Here is a 19,665-nt window from a genome sequence, read left to right on the forward strand (position 1 = left end):
GTGTGACACAGACAAAGTAACGCTAGCTGGAGCTGAATTAACATGTGGACTGTCATACTGAATAAAGTCACAAGTAAGCAACTGTAATGCTTTAACCGTCCAGTCTGTATGGTTAGTGAAGAACGGAACAGATTGAAACAATCTCAAGAAAGAACTCATTCTTATGGGCGATTTGAATGTAAACTGGGAGGATAAATCTAAGAGGAAAAAACTAAAAATGATTACAGACAAATTCTACCTAGACAGCTAGTAAAATTTGTGTACTCCAGTACACAAATTGATCTGATATTTTCTTTTTTAAGTTATTTTTTGGGGGCATTTTTTTAAGCATTTATTGATAGGACAGTGGATAGAGTGTTGGAAAGGGGGAGAGAGAGAAATGACATGCGGAAAGGACCACAGGCCGGATTCGAACCCTGGTCCACCGCTGCTAGGACTGAGCTTTGGCCATACATGGGCGCTCGCTCTACCGACTCCGCAAAAGCTGGGGAACGATAGTCTGGATGGGCGGGGGAAGAAGGTGGAAAAAGGGGGAGAAAAGGGGGAGAGGAAAAGAGGAGGAAAAGAGAGGAAAAGAAAGAAAAAGAGAGAAAGAGAGAAGAAAACACAGTTCTGTAGCTCTTATTTTCACCCACATGGTGTTTTGAAGTCTTTATACACCATAGTATTTTTGTTAAAGAATAAAAACATTATTTTTTGTGCTTTTCGGGGGGAAGAATACATGTCCACTTGAGAGGCAGTCGAATCTCGTCTCTGACAGGGTCGAAGTTTATAATATGCAGTAAAAAATAGTTTGTGTTGCTCGTGTAAACTTGAATTGACTCAAGATATAATTTTAATGCAAGACTTGTGCACTGCAACTAATACATTAATATTGAAAATCGTTCAGGTTTCCTTATACAGTCATATAACTGGTAGATTACTACAGATAACAAATATACAAAACATTATCATCATCCATGATGATGTTTTGCATTATTATAATAATAATAATAATAATAATATATTAGATTTATATAGCACTTTTTAGTAATCTCAAAGACGCTTAATATTATTGCATACATCCTCCTTATGACTGATTAATGAACTGTTAGGCAAGATAGGTCAAAATGTTAGTAGAATAAATCATAATGTACTGGAGAATAGTTGAGCAATATTGGGATGGACTTGCTGTGTGAAATTAATTAAAAAAATAACCATAGGAATACACATGAATTGAGACAGTAATGATATAAAAGCTTTAACTTTATTGTCTTTGGGCCTGGAACACGTGAAACAACAAGAACAAATAATTTGAAGAAGATAATACTATTCTTAATGTTTGTCATTGGGTCTGATTCCCTGCAACATCAGACAGAATGATTTACAGCACACAGATTCACCAGAAACTCCTTCAGCTCAGACTCCAGCGGGGCCTCCGGCAGTGACCAGCCCACTGTAGATTGCTGGGCCCTCTGTCAACGTCCAGCAGGTTTTGCTACAGGGCCACAATTGTGCTTCCCTTATAAAACAACATGAAAAGAACAACAGAGACTGAATATTTATTCACACAACAGGCTTATGTGAGTAATTAATGAAATGAAAACAACAACATTGTCTTATTCTTTTTGGACTAAGCATGGTATTCCAAATTACAGATATTACTAACCTGCTGGTTGCTGAGAGTCATGGAGGTCTGTGTCCTCAGTTCTACCAGGTGCTCTGCAAGGCTGTCAACCCGATCCATACCTGGCACACCATGCCCGTCCCCTAAACATACAATTTGTCATCAGTAAGCAAATAAACAGGATAAACTGCTGTGAAATTACACTACATGTAACATATAATGTCTTAATGTCCGTATGCTGTCTGTTGTATGTTAAATAGATTTGACCCAACAGTTACTATTGCTTTATTGTGAGGTTTATGTAAACATTACTTACCAACTGTATTTCTGCCACCTGAGACCTCACCAGGTGAGGATTCAGACTGGACTGCAGGCTGAGCTTCTGGGGCAGAGGATACAGGATGACTGACAGCCTGGAGAAGTCAAAACAGACATTGAAATAAAACTTATATGTAGAAACAATTTCACACATATGATAATTATGTTTCTTTTACCTTGAAAAACCTTGCAAACTACAGTCATGTTTATATAACTTTAGTATGAACATTTAATATAACGTTTATGATCATATAATCATTAATCATGAACATTAATATAACACAGCAGTTATCTGACAGTTACCTGTCTGAGCTAAAAACAGTGATTGTGATAGTAAACTTTGTTTCACAACGTTAAGAAGCTAATACAGTAGCAGTCATACTGTATATGTATATATAGCTTTAGTATTAACATAACGTTTATGATCATATAATCATTAATATAACACCACAGTTATCTTACCTGTCTGAGCTAAAAGAAGGGACTGTGGTAGTGTTAGTTTAACAATGCTGAGGAGCTCATACAGTAGGAGTAACGTTACCTCTATGTAACTGTAACTGTAACTGTAACGTAGCCTCAGCATAATAATCAGAGCTCTAATTAGAGCTCTGAACAGATGATAAAGTGATTGGTAACTTATTCACCAAGTCTAGCTAACATAATTAAAGCCAGGCTAGCTTAGACAGAGTAACATTACAAACCTATTCATTGATTTCACAGCGACTCTTAATCAGCCCACATTAAAAAAACGCCAGAAAGCTAAAACACGTTTAATCCGTATTGTCTAAGAGAACCCAATATCAATGTTACGTAATGTTAATAATGACATTTACCTGTCTTTAACTGAATAGGCGTTTCTGCGACGACGGCAGTGAATAGTTCAAAAGTCCCTCCTCCGCATCGCGTCCGCTGGGACGGCTGTGATTGGCTATTCAAAAATGGATGACGTGGCGGAGATCAGCCACACGATTCGTTGCCTGAAAATGGAATCCAGAGCTCCGATTGGCTGTATCCGCGGTGAAAATGGATGACGTCAGCAGTGAAAATGGAAAGCCGCCACATGATTTGTCGAGAGAAAATGGAAATCCTGGAAGCTGATTCGTCGGCAGACCCACTCTATCCCTCTCCCGCTGCCGCAAACCAGCCGCCCTGATCTGATATTTTCTAACAAACCAGAAAGAATAACCAAAAGTTATAATTTAATTACCGGCTTATCAGATCATACCCTAACCCTTTTTGCTAGGAAAGTGACAAAAATAGATTTAGGAACACAGCGACTAAGGCAAAGATTCATCAGTGCATACCTAAAGCTAAGCAAGAAGAATTTTCCAGTGAAATCAACAGCTTGAACTGGGATGATGTACTGTCCTCTGACAATCTGGACTATGGCAGAAATACTCTTACTCAAAGAATCAGTTACGTTAGGGAAAAATTCAATGTGAGGGTCCAGATAAAATCTAAAAATCAAAAGACTTTACCCTGGTTCAATGAAAATCTGTGGAAGCTGATGAAGACTAGAGATGCTGCACTTAAGAGGGCAATTTAAACTAGAAGACCCTATGACATGCACCTATAAAGGTTTAAGGAACAAAGTCATCCAAGAGCTAAGATTAGCTAAATCTCGTTTTTATCTCAACATACTGAATAAGGCAAAAGGTAACAGTAAATTGATCTGGAGAAATATTGATAATCTCACTCGGAGGGATCCAAAATTCTTAGGGGGTCCCCAACTTAAAGTACAAGGAGAGTTAATTGGAGATCATCTTGCTGTTGCTTCTGTTTTTAATAATTGTTTTCTTGACTCTGTATGTGAGCTAGGAAAAACTTTTACAGAAAAGCACCTGGATATTGTTCCCGTAGATGCTACAGGCCAGGTTTTTTGAGCTGATAGAGACTAACGAATCACAAGTGAACAAAATCATCAGCTCCTTAAAAAGCTCAAAATGTAGAGATGCGTTCCAGTTTGATACCATGTTTGTTAAATCACACAAAGATATTTTAACTCCCCCTATTGTTCATTTAATTAACTTGTCTTTTAAACACAGTTCTTTCCCTGATGACTGGAAACGTGCCATTGTTACACCTATTTTTAAGTCTGGAGGCCGCCACGAAGCCAGTAACTATATAGACCAATAAGTATACTGCCAGTACTCTCAAAGGTTGTTGAGAAGATTGTCATTGAGCAACTGACAACATTTCTAAGTACAAGTCATTTTGGTTTACATCATATGCAGTTTGGCTTTAGAGCTAATCATTCCACCGAAACTGCTACCTTGTACTTAACAGAGCAAATCAAATCAAGGCTCGATAAAGGAGGTGTAGTTGGTGCTGTATTTTTAGATCTGCGTTAAGCTTTTGATACAGTCAATCATGATGTTCTAATATCTAAACTTTTCAACTAGAGCACTGGCATGGATGTCTTCATATTTATCTAATAGGATGCAATGTGTTAAAGTTTGTGATGCACTGTCCAGTAACTTGAAGTGCACTATGGGTGTTCCACAAGGGTCAGTGTTAAGTCCCCCATTATATTAATGATCTTCCTCAACAGTGACATGATGTAGAACTGCAAATGTATGCAGATGACACTGTTGTATATACACATTCAAAAACAGCTGAGTTAGCAGCTGCCAAGCTAACAATTGCGCTGGAAGGGATCTCACATTGGCTTGATCAATCATGTCTGAGTCTAAATGTTAACAAGACAAAAGGTATGTTTTTTTCTAAAACTGCGGTACAACCTCTTAATGCTGATATTCTCATTAAGGGTGAAAGGATTGACATAGTCACTGATTTTAAATATCTTGGCGTAATACTGGATTCAAATTTGAATTTTAAGAAACGTGTAAAAAAAATGGTTAAAACCATCAAGTACAACTTGGCAAATTTGAGACGTATTAGAAACTATCTCTCTCTAGACACAGCCAAGATATTTATGCATGCTATGATCCTTTCCCATATGTCTTATTGTATTACGTGTTGGGGGCAGGCTGGGGAAACCGCTCTAAGACCTCTTGAGTCCTTATACAAACAAACTCTAAAAACTCTGGACAAAAAACAACTGAATTTTCGTCACTGTACAATACTGGAGAAATATCATTTACTGAGCTTTGAGAATTTTAGGTTATTTCCAAATTTGTGCCTCGTTTATAAAATTCTAAATGGTTTGGCCCCTCCTCCACTGCGTGATTTTGTGCATTCTCGTTCAGTAGATTCTATTAGATCCTTAAGAAGATCTTCTATGCAAGATTGTACTGTACCATTTCGCCGCACCGCATCTGGGCAATCAGCTTTTTCTGTTAAGGCCACAAATCAGTGGAACAGCCTGCCTAAGGATGTGAGGAGCTGCAGCTCAATCAGCATTTTCAAAACCAACTTAATATGTCTGCTGAAAGCTGCTCAGCTCTGTACTCACTGATCTTTATTCCATGGTCTTCATGACTTGTTTTTACTTCACAAGCATACTTTGTGATGTGCTATTGTGTGTAGCTGTGTATTGTGCGTTTTGTATGTTCTTTCTTGTATGACTGTAGTATGTTTCTTTGTTTTGACCTGCCAAGGGACTACAGATGTGAATTAGCTTAAAGCTATAATCTGGTACGGTGCATCAAATGGTGACATTTATGTTTTAAACTGTACATGGTCCTTTTTAAATAAAATAATAAATAAAAATAAAAAATAAAAATAAGGTAGATGTTTCCCCTATTTCCCCTCACCTGCTGTTGCTATGCTGTCCTTTTTTTTTAAATGTTCTCTCATTTTAAAAAGAAAAGATGAAAAACACTTTGTGATGTCAGAAAGTCTTTCTGAAGTGGCAGAAGGTAGAGAAAAAAATTAATATAGATATACATATATATTTTTTTAAACTAGCCACAGATAAGCTGCCAGTATACTCCATCAGAAGTGCTTGTCAGAAGGTTAAATAGCTTTGGCAACCATAGGTGTACATGTATGTGTGGCCTTTCTTAATGTTCCATCCAAAAGTTCACAATAACACCCAAACATGACTGTGTGACCCGAGTATCACAGTTGTCTCAGTCAGGTTTGTTATCCAATCTGACATAAAGCAAAAAGGTTTTTAGTGAGACCATTGTGCTTACTGCAGCGTGAATGAAATAGAACTCCTAAAATAACTAAGACTAAAAACCATAAATATCCTCTAGTGTTCCACGTTCCAAAGTAATAAGTATTCTGAATAAAATATTTTACTATTCCTAGAGCCTTACTAGCAGTGAGCATAGAAATAACACATTTCTTCTAAGCATGGCACCGGAGGGGTCTTTAATTATTTATTTATTTTTTCAAATCTCTTTATTGTTTTTTGTACAGACATTAACAACATACACAATTGTCAGTAGTGTTAACAGTGGTCTGTGATTTGGGTCTTTAGAATTTAAAGGGTTTATCCCATGTGACTCATGAATGCATTGTACTTTAAATTGTATGTCTATCTGACAGATAGATTATGGAATATTCATGTGCAATGTTGATATTTTGATCAGTAGGTGCAATCCGAGGTCTGTACTACGAAGCAGGATTTAGGGTCAGTGAGGTAACTTCAGGGTTAACCCTTCAGGGTTTTCCGTCCTACGAAGGTGGATCACTTCTTACCAGGGTAGATCGCCATGGTAACTGATGCTGAACAGCTAACCTGCTCCACAGCAGGTTATGTTCCAGATAAGAGATCAACCATATAAAAGCACCTCCTACTGACCAATCAGAGCTCAGTGCACGGATTGTATGATAATATTACACAAAGATGAAGAAGTTTAAGTCATAATCGGACTAAAAACAGCACAGTTTAAACTGAGAGATGCAGGAAGGACAGCTGGATATATGCTGTTGGTGTTTACTGCTTTGAATTATGTTTTTATATTTATTTTAATAGTTGGTTTTGAGTCCGTTTCACACCGCCGGAGACAGGGACGCAGCTGAAAGAAGGTTGAAATAGTCACACATGCCTTATATTTATTTTATCACAATTTTATCACATATTTTATCACAACCCTCAGTAGTAGTGACTTCATGAGTTTCTTTAAATGATAAAATCATAACTATTAGAGACAAAATTAATCACCTCCTACCGTCAACTGGTACCGATTTATCCTAAAAATTAGGAACCTTAGAAACAGCTGTACAACCTGATATACATTTAGACTGCTTTTCTCCTATCGACCTCCACAAACTGACTTCACTGATCTCTTCATCTAAATCATCTACCTGTCTCCTAGACCCTATTCCAACTAGACTGCTTAAAGAAGTTTTACCTTTAGTTAGCACCTCTTTACTGGATATGATCAATGTGTCTTTACTAACAGGCTATGTACCACAGTCCTTTAAAGTAGCTGTAATTAAACCTCTTCTTAAAAAGCCCACTCTTGATCCAGAGGTCCTAGCTAACTATAGACCTCGAGAAAGCAGTCGCCAGTCAGCTGTGTGACTTTCTACAGAACAATCATTTATTGGAGGATTATCAGTCAGGATTTAGAGTGCACAGAGACAGCACTAGTGAAAATTACAAATGACCTTCTAATGGCATCGGACAAAGGACTTGTCTCTGTACTTGTCTTGTTAGATCTTAGTGCTGCTTTCCACACCATTGACCATCACATCCTATTACAAAGACTGGAACAATTAATTGGCATTAAAGGAACTGCACTAAGTTGGTTTAAGTCCTATTTATCAGATCGATCCCAGATTGTACATGTTAACGATGAGTCCTCCATGCACGCCAAAGTTAGTCACGGAGTTCCACAGGGTTCTGTACTTGGACCAATTCTATTTACCTTATATATGCTTCCCTTAGGCAATGTTATTAGAAAACACTCCATAAACTTTCATTGTTATGCAGATGATACCCAATTATATCTATCGATCAAGCCAGACGAACCAGTTAACTAAACTTCAAGCATGCCTTAAGGACATAAAAACCTGGATGACCTGCAATTTCCTGATGTTAAACTCAGACAAAACTGAAGTTATTGTACTTGGCCCTGAGCGCCTCCGAAACAAATTATCTAATGATATAGTTACTCTAGATGGCATTGCCCTGGCCTCCAGCACCACCGTAAGGAATCTGGGAGTTATCTTTGATCAGGATATGTCCTTTAACTCTCACATAGATAACTTCTGTTGGGATTTGATGCTATACGAAAATAAATTGAATTGAATTGAATTGAATTGAATTGAATTGAATTGAATATTTATTAATGGGCATCATGACGTGTAACTCATCCATCCATTACATTTCTTAAAGCTACCTATATCTACACAACTATATCTGACTTCTGAGTTTTCCGTTCAATTAATAACTCTGTTAATTTATGCATTCACACATCGGGAGTTTTTTCTTTAGCCAGCTGTCCTTCCTGCATTTGGCAGCTTCAACTGTGTTACTGTTAGTCTGATTATGTGTTTAAAATCTTCGTATGTGTCTAATATAGTTTACTCTTTGTAAAATGTGTCTCTCTGTCTGTCTGCAGTCTGTAGACTTGTCCATGTCTGTGATTGGTCATAAACTGCAAACACCGTTCATGTGAACGCGCTCATAACCAGACTGAGAAACTCTGGATTGATTTACTGAGTTGATAACCAGCGTCATAGGACCGCTTAGTGTGTTCTCGGTTGTTAGGGTTAGTGAAGCTAGATAATGAGAAGATAGCCTGGGTATGTTGAACTGGCTTAGTAGTACAGGCCTCCAGTCTCCTAAAAGTTAAGTAATTTTATGAAAACCCCACCCAGATTCTTTTTTTTATTAACACATCAAGGAACTGTTTTTATTGAATGCATCTGCAAATGGTTTGTTATCAAGGTATTTATTTTCTTATAGTATCTGTTCCTGACAGCTTAAAGCTGAATTAGGTGAGATTGGAGCAAATATGATTAAAAAAGTTATTTTTATAAAACAGTCGCTATATCGTGACAGTAGTACATGAGATAGGAACCCTGAAAAAAACCACGTACCTCTGTCTCCTCCGGTGTCCTCCAGTGCTCGTAATGTCATCTGCAAGATTTCACAGATCGGAGGAAAACAAGCAGTAAGAGCTGATCTGAGGTCTGCTGTCCAGCTGCCGTCTATGAGAGCCGGCTGTCAATCACTCGCAAACTCTGATCAAACAGTCAAACTAGGCAGCGCTGATCAAATATGAATCAATATTCTGTTACTGTAATGCCTATTTCTCTCCTCAGATGTTCTCAGAATCATCTTGTAGTGTACGGTGTGGTGGCAGTTTCTGTTAAAACAAGACACAAACCAACGTAACAACTTGTCTTTCAGTGAATTTAATAAAAAGGCATACATTAATAACTAAAGCATCTGCAGATGGACTGCAGATGGACTCACGAGCACAGCCACCTGTTGTGGACTGTGGCAAGTGAGCCCCGAATACAAAGAGTAGTCAGTATTTATACATTTAAAGCATAACATGAAGATAAGTGCAAAGAAGAAAAGAAGAGAAGGATAGAAAGTGTATCAATGCGTCAGCACACAGCAGACAACAGAGCATCACAAGACATAACAAGTATTTCAGCAATCTGTTGTTTGCAGTTCCAGAGATCTAAAATGTCAAGTCACTGTCCTATGGTGACGAAGTTGAACATGTGAGGCCCTGAGATTATCTAAAGGTACAGTGTTAAACTGCAGATATGAAAATTGCCATTACAACGGTTTAGCTGTAAAATGAGAAAGTTTGTGATGCTGCCGCCACTGTGAAATCTGGTGAAGGAACGCCAAGTTCTGGTCACATGACCGGAGCACAGCCAATAGGAACGCTCTCTCTCTCTGAAATGACCTGTGATTGGTCAAAGTCTCCCGTCACGGGCTAGATGTTCTAAAGCCTGAAAACAGAGCCATGAGGAGGAACAGGAGTCTAGTTTTCTCTCAGAACACTTGAATTACAATATGCTGAAAGGTTATTATGGGATTTTTGCCCAATTATGCCAAAAACATTCTGCCTACTGCAGGTTTAAGCATGAATAACTTAAATGTGGTTCTGTTAAAGCTTCAGTAGTCAGTATATTTTTGGCATCATTGGGCATGGCTGCCGGGTCACAAACTTTGTCATTTTACAGCTAAACCGTACACTACAAGATGATTCGTATCTGATCAGCGCTGCCTAGTTTGACCGTTTGACTGACAGCTGCTCAGAGACGGCAGACTCCAGCTCGGCTCTGATTGGTTGTTTTCCTCCGGTCTGTGAAATCTTGTAGATGCCGCTAGGAGCACCGGAGGACACCGGAGGACACTGGAGGACACCGGAGGACACAGAGGAACATGATTTATTTCAGATTACCTGTCTCTTGCACTACTGTCAGGATATAGTGACCGTTTTATAAAAATAACTTTTTTTCATCATATTTGCTCTGCTTCTACCCACTGCTGCTTTAAGGTAAAGAGCCCTTGTTTAAACCTGCATTAACTGTTTTCTTTTTCTAATTATGTTTATCCAGCACACACAGAGCAACATTAGCATTTATTTAGAGTTGTATTTGTGTCCACCTGCTGAACGTAAGTCCAATATTAATTTACTCTCCTTATGACTGTAGTTTGGTCTCCACTCCTCCTGCTAGTAGTCATCTGACCAACTGTGAATAACCAAGAGAAGTCTACAGCTTTGTTAGAGGCTCTGTGAGGCTGTTCATAGACACAGCACTACTTTGAACAAAATGTTAACTTCAGCATGGGAACATGCTCACAATTATTGATATTAGGTTATACAACCAGATACTGATATCAGATGTGGCATGTGGAGATGACTCATCCAGGTTTGATCCATCTCTGTGTTGGCATGTATCAGTGGGTTGGTATGGCCTTAACCTGGAATTAACTGTAGGTGTAGATGAAGTCCAGCAGAGGGAGGAAGAGAGATAAAAAAAAAAAGCCAAGAGTGTAAAGAAACGAAATGATAAAGCTGCAATAAACAAACACTTACCTTGAATCGACTGTTCAGTTTGTACAATCTTGAAACTCCTGATAAACTGCAGTAACTCTATAAAGCAGTGAATCCACCTGCATGCTGCAAAATAGTTGATGCAATCATTTTATTTATTAACATACAGTATATATCTCTTTTAAGATTGTAATAGTTGATCTTAGTTTAGCTACTTAAGGTAGTAGACAAATAATAAAGGACTATTAAAAAAGTGCAGCATATTACATCAGGGGACACCTGAAGACCTTCAGGGGACACCTGAAGACCTCAGCTCCGGATCAGCTGACAAGCTTTTTATAATGAATCTCTCCCATTAGATGATTACTGTTGTTGTCATGCTGTTCTGAAGGGCATAGCAGTACAGCTGGTCTGGGGGCCCCAGCCACTAGGGGGGTCCAGCCATTAGGGACTTGCCACTAGGGCGGTCCAGCCACTAGGGGCCAGCCACTAGGGGGCCCCAGCCACTAGGGGTGTCCAGCCATTAGGGACTTGCCACTAGGGCGGTCCAGCCATTAGGGGCCAGCCACTAGGGGGGTCCAGCCACTAGTGGCCAGCCATTAGGGGCCAGCCACTAGGGTGGTCCAGCCATTAGGGGCCAGCCACTAGGGGCCAGCCACTAGGGGGGTCCAGCCACTAGTGGCCAGCCATTAGGGGCCAGCCACTAGGGTGGTCCAGCCATTAGGGACCAGCCACTAGGGGGCCCCAGCCATTAGAGGGGTCCAGCCATTAGGGGGCCCCAGCCACCAGGGGGTTCCAGCCATTAGGGGCCAGCCACTAGGGCGGTCCAGCCACTAGGGGGGTCCAGCCATTAGAGTCCAACCACTAGGGGGGTCCAGCCACTAGAGCGGTCCAGCCATTAGGGGCCAGCCACTAGGGGCCCTAGGGGCGCTGCCTCGGACTCGACCAGAGTAGAGTCTACCTGTTTTCAGGGGAGAGAAGTAGGGACAGCATGACCAGAGGTTTTTTATTCATCTGTTAAGTTTGATGTGCCTCCAGAGAAACGTAAGTTGTGACGTTTATTTACCAGAAACATTGTTGTTATTGTTTCGTTATGATTCTGGAACTGCCATCTATATAAAGACCGGTGGAAATGTATCATTGTATCAACGCGGTCTCATTATGTCTATATTTATACGTCGGACAGTTTGTTACTGTTTGTAACTTGTGTAATGTTGCCAATGATGCATACAGCAGTGACTACAGGATCATGTTCAGCTGCATGTTAGATTGTTAGCTTGTGTGTTGTGGCTAAGTTGAATCAGCGGAATGCTGGGATCCCACCACTGCCACCAATTGTGAGGGACCAAGCAGTGAAGCAACGAGGAAACAGGAGTTGTTGAAATAATTGGGCTTTTTTTATTCAGCCAAAAAATAACAAAACATTATTAACCAATAAGTGAATACCTAGGTCTAACAAAAAGAGGTTAAAGTAATATAACAATACTTATTCTCACTATTAAACAAGATGGTAACTGAACAAAACTAACCTAAACAATGACACATGAGGGCAGATATATATATAGGGCTTAGCCAAACCAATAGCACACAAAGGGGTAAACAAGATGGACACTAACTATAATTAAATACTAAGCAGAACCAACTAAAACCAAATTCCCCCCTCTATTCCCCCACCCCCCCCATGACATGCAGCACTTGGTTTGGCCCACTTGAGGTGCTTCTCATTTCGTAATTTTTCGCCTCCTCGACTCCTCGCTCCTCGATCCTCCGGCTCTGACCCGGAAATCGATCTCAGTCCTCCATCTTGAAGGACGTCCCAATTCATAAAATGTGCATCGAGGAGCGAGGATCGAGGAGCGAGGAGGCTTGCTGGAGGAGCTATGAGCGAGGATACACCAGTGCATCTTCTAGTGTCTCCTCCACGGAAGTTTATCACCGACCGACACGCTCAGTTATTGATTGGACGCTGCGCCGATCAGACTGATCTGATACATCAACATCACTAGAGTTTCATACCAGAGTGAAGACAGATCAGAGATTAAAAGATTTATAGTTTAGTTGTCTTCTGATTCACCATCTAGTTATAATCTGTGTTAATTGTAGGTGTGAACAACAGATGGACCATGTTGATGGTGAAGTGTTCCAGCAGCAGAAGGACCTGCAGTATCTCTGCTTCACACACCGTCACTGAAGGAGTGTGACACTGAAGGAGCTTTATAAGAGCTGACAACGAACAGATCTCAAATAACTTTCTTCATTTATTAGAAAGAGTTTTCTTTTGATGAGCTGTTATTTCACTCATTCACTTGTATTAAGGATACAGTTAAAGTCAGAGAGAAAGAGAGTCTCTCTTTTACACCTTTTACATCATTTATCCTCATTTCCATTCAGTCACATGAGGTTGATAATTCCTGAGAGTCGGGTTTGATATGAGTTATATCATTTCACTTTTCCCTCAAACATTCAGCCTAATACATAATTTCTACTATCAGAATATGAATAACTACAGACGCTAATAATGAATAAATAATGTAAAGATATTGTTCCAGTAGAGATGGTTCCTGGTCCTTTAAGCAGGACTCAGTCCACAGTAGAGATGGTTCCTGGTCCTTTAAGCAGGACTCAGTCCACAGTAGAGATGGTTCCTGGTCCTCTAAGCAGGACTCAGTCCACAGTATAAATACAGACTGCAGCTGTTATTCATGTGCAGGTGTTTGTTAAACAGAGAGAAACACTGCTGCTCTGATAACTCTGTTTCTTTATTAGTATTAGATCAGTTCAGACATAAACAGCTGTTGAAGCCGACTAACAGCTGATCCAGCTGTGATCAGCTGCTGCTGTCATCAGAAACGGACGTCGCTTCACGTGACGCTTCAGAGGTAACGACGTCTTATGTCTCTAAAAACATATTTACTCGTTTCCTCTCTCCTCGAGTCTTTTCCTCGCCTCCTCCGCTCGCATCTCCCGTGGGCGGGACTAAGACGCGAGTCGAGGAGTTGAGGAGAGGAGTCAAGCCGTATAAAAGCACTAATGGGAAAGACCCCTGGTTTGAGTCCTCAGCCACGCCCCTATCTCCACCAGGAAGTCAGCTCCCCCAACAGCCAACTCAAACAAAGAAACAAATGATTAATATAACAAATAATAATATGTGTAACCTCACAGTGTTAATGTATGAATCTAAACTATATAAGGTTAAACACAAATAAACAAATATGTGATGTTAATTGTAAAGGTGTAGTTGGCTGCAAATTAAATGAACCTGTGTAGGTAGTAAACTAATGAGATGAGAGAGTGTGAACCGGAATGATATTACCCTGTGTGGCTGTGACCATCACACAGCTGGTTGTGATAACAGCTGGTTGTGATAACAGCTGGTGGTGAGAGTCAGTGTTCGGATTCACTCCTTCACCGTTCACCTCATAAATGTAAAGTAGTGTTTAAATGCTGACATTTTGAGCAAACAACCAGTTTTTAGACTGTATCAACGGCTCGGTTATTGGTCCCTGATCCCAGGGTGGTTCCCCTTTTATTAATAATTGTATTAATATTAATAAATGTATTTATGCTAATAATCTTTAATATTTCTAAAGATATCATATCTATATCTAATATACTCTGGAATACCTACCACCCAACGTACCCACCTGTTATTTATACCAGACCTCCCTAATGTAGCAGGCTACAACCGGTCTTGCTTTGAAGGCACACAAATTGCATTGCCAATGAATATTAGGTTAGAAAATACAACATTTGACCAATTCAACATGACTTCCGGTATAAACCACACCCACTTCTGGTCTTCTATCCGAATACAGATGGAGAGATGGATAACTTTGTTGGTTAAACAGATACAGATAATGATGCCTCTGTACACCTCTAGCAGACACATTGCAACAGCTGCATTTGTCCAAGGGCACTGTGGGGGCCGGACTTTCAAATAAAAAAAATAAAAGTAAATTTTTTCTTTTAATTTAGTTATTAGTTTAATATTTTCACTTTCTTACAAAATGAAAGTTATTTTTATTAGCCAATATCAGTGTGAACAGACTCCTAAGAACATGGAAAATCCATAATGATAACTAGATTTAGAAAATGTTCACAGGCTCTTCACTGGGAAGTGATGGTTAAAATCTGTAATTACAGAAACGTAATAGCAGAATGCAATCCTTTAATTCTTCAACTGCAGCTTGTGCTCGTTTATACAGGACAGTTACAACAGACTGACTAAAATCCACATGTGAAGGCACATGGTAGCGAGGCTCAAGCACTTTGAATATAAGTTTGAATTCTGTTTTGTCTACCATGGAGTGTGGTTGCATACACATCGATAAACCCTCTTCTAGCAGTAGTTGTTACTTTGGCTCTGTCTGAATCTGTAGTGGGAGTCTGCCTGAACACTGTGTGGAGAAGGACTCGCCGTCCAGTCTGTTTTTGTTTCATTCCGCTAATCAATACATTCAGGTGATGCCTACACCCAACTTCAGTTTAACAGTGTCGGCATATGGTCTGACACAAAAAGTTGTCCATTGAACTTGATTAACCCATGTTACCAGGCTAAACCAACAAACTACAGCTGAGCTGACAAAACTCCCGGTGTGTATCTTTTAACTCTTTAAACAATGTCGCCACAGTCACTCCTGGCTCACTTTACCTGAGTGGTTACTGTTGCCGTGGATGGGTTTACATTGTAGTAAATGGAAAGCCTGGTGCGCTCATACTGGCGCTAAAGGGGGCCATGGCGATATCACACACCGACAGCCTTGGCAAAGCCTCAGTATTTGACGGGCTTGCCAATCCTAAATTGGCATAAATTGAAACAAATTTGCTTCTTATACTAATTATGTCATGAAAAAAGTTTTGCTTTTCAAATGAGCTCGTGAACCCTTGATTTATGGCCCTGTTCAGACCTGGTATCAACATGCGTCCTCAGTGATCCGATCACAAGTGGACAGCTTTAGGTACGTCTGTTCACACATGCGTCTTCAGTGACCTCTTGTGATCCGATCTCACTTCCCCGCTTTATATGCAAATAAACAATTAGTAAACACATGGCTTATACAGCAGCCGTTGTGACGTAATACTACAGGAATGTCAGTAGTAATATCCTACATATTCGTTAATTCTGGTACATTGTATCAACATCAAAATAAAAGGTTGTTGTACCGGCGGTCCCGGGGACCTCTGCGCCGCCAGTACCGGCACGCTGCTTTTGCCAGACAACAGCGGGGTACAGAGCTCCAGAGAGCCGGGTGGACAGAGAACAGGTGGTCGGGCGGTCAGGTGTCAGCTCCGCGCAAAGCAGCGGAACAAAAACACCGACACATCTCCGACAGTATGATAATAATGCACTTCCTGTCTGTAGTCTGATAGTCTGTAGATATGTAGCCTATAAACAAGATCTATTTTAATAAAACACAGTTATACCGACAGGATACAGTAGAGCACAGAGGTCGTTTCCATGCTGACAAACGCCTGTGTCTCCCTGTTTATTCACCGGAGGAGATCCCAGCTTGACATCAGATGAGTATGCGGTCCTTAATGTGGCCAGGACACATTCACTACACACTGCTAAAAGAATGTGGTCATATGTGGCCCAGACCACCTCTGAATGTGGTCTGAAAGTACTTAGAGCTGTCCACTTGTGATCGGATCACTGAGGACGCATGTTAATACCAGGTCTGAACAGGGCCTTTGTTTATGAGTTTAAGGAACTGTTATCAATGCTACTTTTATTCTATTTTCCGTTCCATTTGGCCTTCATTGCTGCACATCATGCTAGACTCACATGGACAACACATGGAACAGTGCACTATTGAAAGTAACACAGTATCAAGATACAGATAAGGCAGGAGAGCGTTGGAAGGTACACAAGTTTCAAGGTCATCATTAGGTACGATACACTATGTACTCTGTAGAATGAGGTTGGTATCAGTTCACTGATTCCAGTAAGAAATTTGTGTTTACACAACTAATTCCACATCTTTTGTGTCATTTATCTCCCACATATCCAATAATGTTCAGGTTCAGTGTTGGGTTAATGTTACAGTCAACAGAGAGAAGTTATAAGTAAAATAGAAATAAGAAAAAAGTATGTAAAATATGTGCATTGCACTACAATATAAATAACAACAATAAATGTGGAATGTTTGCTATTAACATACCTCCTACTACTGATGCTGACGGTATAATGTTGAGCCCTGCCTGCCTTATAAAACTATTTGAAAAAAATACTGTGTAGGCACTATGGGTTTTGGTATTGCAAGTACCGTTTTTGTGTATTTTCTCTGTTCTTTTTTATTTGTTTACTGGTTATTTGTTTTATTGCAAGCTTTTAGGTGTATGATTAGATTAATTGATTATCAAAGTCTATATTTTAATCACATTTTATTTGAAGTTATATTTGTTTCCTTGAGTTAAAAGGGGGACTACACACAGGTGAGCGCACGGTTAGCCTGATGAGTTACACCATCACCCTTTTGATGTAAAGCTCAAATCAAACAATCGATAGAGAGTTTCAAAGCCCAGCTAATTCACATGGGGATAAAGTATGTTTTGGGATAATTTCTGTCTCAAAACTCAATTGTTTTTGTTTTTATTAGTCAAAGTTGATTGAAAGAGTTTTGAAAAATCTATCCTCTTTCTACATGCATTTGTCAGTGCAATTGCCACCAAAGTGCAGCCAAAAGGCCCTTAGAGTTTCCTTCTGGTTAGCCAAAGTGCCCCCGTGGTGCAAAACAATACTCTAAGACAGAGAAGGTTCTTTAATTATACTTTTTTTTTCCAATTTTCATTTCAGTTCAATTTGATTATGTTCAAATAATTTTAATGTAATGTAGTTCAGTTTAATTCAGTTCAATAAACTAGTCATCCTTACTAGGATAATAAAATATGCATAGGCACAAAGTTTTGACATTGCCAGAATTTTTATTATATACAATTAAAACATGTTAGTAATGAGGTCACCAGTCTGCTTCATACTTGTTAAACATTGAGACCAATGGTCTTACGGTCAAATGTCTTACAAATACATTCCACGAAGATCACAGACACACTATTTCAGTATCTTTCCATTTTCCAGGTCATTCCATTGTTTTCACATACACAATGTCATAATGTCAGGACTTAAGTAATGACATACGTCACACAAAATAAAAGTTACTTGAAAGACCTTACACTTTAATTGAAAGGACCTTTCATTAAACTTCAGGTCATATACAAACTTTAAATCCGTCTGCACTTTCCATGCCTTGGACTTCAGCTTTTCTTTGATCTGATTTTCATCAATCATTTTCTTCTTTTGAACATGTGTGTAAGTCAGGGCTGGACTGGCCATCTGGCATACTGGCGTTTTCCCGGTGGGCCGACGTCCTTTTGGGCCCATAAAACAGGTAAATCAACCCATTTTTTTTCCCTTAATTGACACTGGGCTGGCCCAATCGCTCTGTGTGGGGCAGCCACAGTGGGGAAGAGAGGGACAGAGATGAAGGAGGGAGTGGGTTCCCGTAGTGAACGGAAGCGGCACGCTATTAATCTCCGCAGGAGCTGAAGCCTGGCTGTTCACATCAGAAGCGCATTTCTCTGCTTCTTCTGATTCTCTGCTGTTTACTATCCATCTCTCTCTGTTTGTCTCTGTGTCTGTCTGTCTGCTTATATCTGTCTGCCAGGGGCGGGGCCAAAGTGGGGGGCGGGGCCAAAGTGGCCCCCCCCATCAGAGTCTGAATGTGATAGGTCCGATAAGACTGTCAAATTTACTTTTTACTTTTTTTAACCTGTTTCTGGCACTGTACAGCATGTATAATCCTAAAAAGGGACAGCAGGGGCAAACAAAAAAAATTATAATTGATGAATATTAGTTTATGCTAGATATTCACACGCAAAGTTTATGCCAATTGCGAATATGCAAATTATTCAGTTTTCTCTCCTGAAATTTAAATGTAAAATTAGAAGTTTAACATAAAAATGCTGTTGAAGTGTACTTATTATTTTGTTATTTTCATTGTTTTAAAATCACCAGAATTGAAACTCAAATTTTTCTGGAGGAGGACTCCCAGATCCCTCGCTTTGGTTTTGAAATCCTCACTATTTTTGAGGTCTCAAGGTTGGCAAGTGTGCATAACAACCACATTTGAAGGGATTTCCTCGAACAGAGCCTTCAACAAAACGTGGTACACACAGCACAAATGACCGGTGATAGGGCCAGTCTGGGCCAAAATGCCAGGGCCGATTTTTTGTCCCAGTCCAGCCCTGGTGTAAGTAATTAATTTTTCAGCTTTTTCAATGCAATGTTGTTCAGTTCCCTCCCTTTCAGGCAATACATTCCAGCTCTCAGCTCTTTAGCCTGATGCTTTTTTTTGTTCCGAAGTGTTTAGCAATGCAATTTCATCTGTCAGATATTAATGCAAAGCATTTCTTCTTTCAGCCTTTTCAGGAAATTCACTTCATTTTCCACTTTTGACAGTATTACAGCTTAAACTCCAGCTTTTCTAGCAATGTATTTCAGCTCATAGCTTCTTCAGATGATGCACTTCAGCTTCCAACTCTGCCAGTTTTACATTTCAACCTCCAGTTCTTTCAGCAGTGCAGTGCAATGTATTTGAGCTTAAACATATTTTAGGCAAGTCATTTCACATTTCTGCATTTTCAGCAAAGCTTTGCAATAACTTTTAGCAGTCAGCATTAGCACTCTGCGGCTCACGTTACCGTAGTTTCACAAGCATGTCGGGGAACTATGGTGGCCTTCAGGTAATGTAAAAACAAAAGTCTCTCTCTAGAGCCAGAGTTTGGTTTGTCCGTTCTGGGCTACTGTAGAAACATGGAGGAGCAACATGACTCTGTGAAGAGGACCTGCTCCCT

General features: G+C 39.8%; 1 long non-coding RNA gene across 1 annotated transcript; it reads right to left on the bottom strand.

The window, feature by feature from the left end:
- Nucleotides 1-1,329: 1,329 nt before the first annotated feature.
- On the bottom strand, nucleotides 1,330-2,399 carry LOC119497934. Its single transcript, XR_005209019.1, has 3 exons — nucleotides 1,923-2,399; nucleotides 1,649-1,749; nucleotides 1,330-1,501 (listed from the first exon to the last, which is right to left on the bottom strand). It is a non-coding gene; the product is annotated as an uncharacterized LOC119497934 (long non-coding RNA).
- Nucleotides 2,400-19,665: the final 17,266 nt, after the last annotated feature.

Source organism: Sebastes umbrosus, chromosome 12 (assembly GCF_015220745.1).
Source record: "Sebastes umbrosus isolate fSebUmb1 chromosome 12, fSebUmb1.pri, whole genome shotgun sequence".
NCBI classification, from domain to species: domain Eukaryota; kingdom Metazoa; phylum Chordata; class Actinopteri; order Perciformes; family Sebastidae; genus Sebastes; species Sebastes umbrosus.